Below are 3,612 nucleotides of genomic sequence, written 5' to 3' on the forward strand. Positions count from 1 at the left end.
ACCAGATCCTTGTGGTGCTGCGACCCTGGTGTCCTGGCAAACCCGGCTGTCCTGGCTGTTTGCAGTCACCGCGCGCAGGTTCTTAGCATGATGTATAGGCTTTTCTCTGGCACACAGTCGTGTCTGAGCAGATCTCTCTAACGCTGATGGCTACATCCTCACATGCGACCCCACTACGAGCGGAGGTATTATTCCCATGTGGGGAGAGGGGCACTGAGGCAGAGAGAGATGAAGGCCCAGCTCTTCACAGAAGGCTTCAGATAGATCATAAGGCCCGAAGGGAGCATTATGATCATCGAGTCTGACCTGCTGCAGAGCACAGACCAGAGAACTCCATCCAGCCTTTCCTCCAGTGTCCCTGAGCAGAGCAAGAGGAGCACTGGGAGGAAGTGAGAGCAGAGACATGGCCGAAGGCGCTGTTACAGTACGTAGGGCAAGGAGACGAAGCTTTGTCCAATGTAGTAAGAACCAGGAAGCCAGTGAAGAGCTCCCAAGGAGGGAAGGGGTAGTGAGGCTGCAGTCGTTAAGAAGTTAGGTGCTCCTTCTTTTGTAGATTCCTGGATTGTTACGGGCAGAAGGGTCCATTATGGTATCCAGCCTGTCTCCAGTACAACACAGGCCAGAGAACTCCACACAGTCATTCCTGCATCAAGCTCAGCTGGATGTGGTTGAGCTAGGCCTTAAAGACATCCAGTCTCGCACCTTCTAATTCGCCACTAGGATAACGAGACCGTGCCAAAGACCAAACTACACATATCAGAGCTCAAGACTCCTGTTCCACATCAGTTTATACTGTGTGAAGAAGCCCTCTTAGGGAGCATTCCTGTTAAAGAGAACAGGAGTACTTGTGGCACCTTAGAGACTAACAAATTTATTGTAGCATAAGTTTTTGTGGGCTACAGCCCACTTCATCGGATGCATGTAGTGGAAAATATAGAAGGAAGATATATATATATATGCACATGGAACATGAAACAATGGGTGTCACCATATACATTATAAGGAGAGTGATCAGTTAAGATGAGCTCTTGTCAGCAGGAGAGAAAAATAACTGTTTGTAGTGGTAATGAAAATGGCCCATTTCTGATTCCTGTTAAAAGGATTTCAGCAACATAAAGTATGCCCTGGAGAAGAAGGAGGCTCTCTTCCTGATGAGGAACATTAGCAGTCTCTCCTCAGGCAGGTCTGTAGTGCTGGATGAGATTGTGATGAGTTTATACCTGCAAACTTCAGCTTCATCTCCTGGCTGCACATTTCCTCCTTGGGCAGTGTGATCTTGTCACACTCACCTTGGAGATCAGCATTCTGTTAGAGACATCTGCATTCCCCCGAAACAGCTGGGTAATATTAATGATCTGATTTTCAGAAGTAATGAGCATCTGCAAGTCACCAGGAGCTGTGGATGATCAGCATTCTGAGATACCAAATATGGGTTTAGGTGTAGAGCTGAATGGGAAATGGTTTGGGTTTTTTTTTCTCCCCGGGGAAGATTTAGATGAAAGCAAACCATGTTTGTCAACATTTTCAGTAGAAAATTTCAACCTTTCATCAAACCGAAAATCCCCAAAATGAACATATTCCACCAAAATTGAAGGAAACTGAAATTTTTTTGGTTTTCTGATGAGAAATTGAATTCTTTTGAATTCACTTTCTGCAAACATTTAAATGTAAGCAAAAACCCCATTGTTCTGCTGGAAATGATTTGTGACCAGTCCGTCTTAGTGGGTTAACTTTAGGCACCCACTTTTGAGGATGCTGGCCATTATCTTTAATGGGTGAGGCAGGTTAAACCCACTTGACCATGATAAGGGAGAAGGATTGATTGCAGTGCTCTGTGTTCATGTTTCACTAAGGAAAAGGAGAGAGACTGTGAGAAACGGAGCAGACAGGAGGGAATGAAAAACTCCAGTGAGGGGAAGGAAAGGTGGAGAAACACAGCAGAGCATAGGTGGAGTGAGAAATGAATACAGAGAAATGGGGACTAGGAAGGGAAAGAATCTAGTGAAAAGAAGTTTCACAACGTTGTGCCTGACAATAGACCTCAGGCCGATAGTAATGAGACATACTTGACAGTAGAGCTGGGTGGAAAATGTTTGGGTTTTTTTCTACAGAAAATTCTGACAAAAATTATTAAAAAAAATGGTTGTCAAAGATTTTAGCAGAAAATGTTGACTTTTTCTCAGAAAACCAAAACCCTGAAAATTTGGTTTTCAGCCAGTTTTTTTTCCTGTTTTTGACTGAAAACAAACAAAAAAAGACCCCAGAGAAAATCTTTTTGACTTTTGGCCAACAACCTTCAACTTTTGGTTTTCTGATTAAAAACAATTAAAAATGTCTAGGAAAGCAGACACTTCACCTCCACCTTTTGTTTTGTTAAAAACATAGTTTTCCACTGGAAAAAGTTTTGAGCTACAATTTTAGACCAGCCCTGTTTTACCCATTTTTCTTTGGAGCATGCGGAAAATGTGTTAACTGAAACTTTTTTTTTTTTTCAAAGCAAATTGGCCTTTTGACAAAATAAAACTTTGTGTGCAAAAATTTTCATTTCTTTTGAAAATGTTGGGGCTTTCATTGAAACCCGCCCAAAAATCAGAGGAAATTTTTGATTTTGTTGAGATTTTTCACAGGAAAAACTCGTTTCCTAACCAGCTGCTCTAGTGCCTTTGCTTTTCAAACAAAACTTTTTGATCTGTGGTTTGGTTGAGACTCAGCTAATTGTAAGGAGACAAGGAAGGCATTATAATCACTATATTGCGAGGATGGGCAGGGATGGTGTCCCTAGCCTCTGTTTTCCAGAAGCTAGGAATGGGTGACAGGGGATGGATCACTTGAGGATTACCTGTTCTGTTCATTCCTCCTGGGGCACCTGGCATTGGCCACTGTCAGAAGACAGGATACTGGACTAGATGGACCCTTGGTCTGACCCAGTCTGGCCATTCTTATGACTACCCTGTGCATTCCAAAATCATGAGTCAGGCCTAGAAAATAATGAGATTGGCATAAAACTCATGATGGTTTCTAAAAATAAAAGATGTTTCTTTTTCTTTGCCTTCTGCTTTCAAGCTTTTCCGCCCAAGCATGTGGGTTAGACTCTTTCTGTTTTTTTCCAAAGGAATGCTGAGATTCTTATAACATGTCTCCAGGAATTGGGGGTTGAAATAAAACACAACATTTCACAAGACTCAAAATGAAACTGCAAAATCAGTAATGCCCTTAAGCGTCCACAGCCTACTGAAATCCCCGGCACGACTCCTGTTGATTTTCGTGTGCTTTGGATCAGATCTTTATGCTAGAATCCCGTTTGCTCCTGACTTCAGTTGTAGACACTGCTGCCAGGATCTGCAGTGAAAGGAGTGGGACACCAACGAATCCGCCATGGGCGTGGAGTGGGAGACAGGTTCCCCTGATCAAAACTGTTATTCTCAATGGGCTTGTCTCTGAGATATCTGTGGAGAGATCTGTTAGACCACGTCTACACTACGGGATAATATCGAATGAGCTAAAATCGGTTTTATAAAACTGATATTATAAATTCGATTTCATATGGCCACACTGGGCACAGTAATTCGGCGTTGTGCGTCCATGGTCCGAGGCTAATGTCGATTTCTGAAG

Source organism: Chelonoidis abingdonii, chromosome 3 (genome assembly GCF_003597395.2).
Source record: "Chelonoidis abingdonii isolate Lonesome George chromosome 3, CheloAbing_2.0, whole genome shotgun sequence".
Lineage (NCBI taxonomy): Eukaryota > Metazoa > Chordata > Testudines > Testudinidae > Chelonoidis > Chelonoidis abingdonii.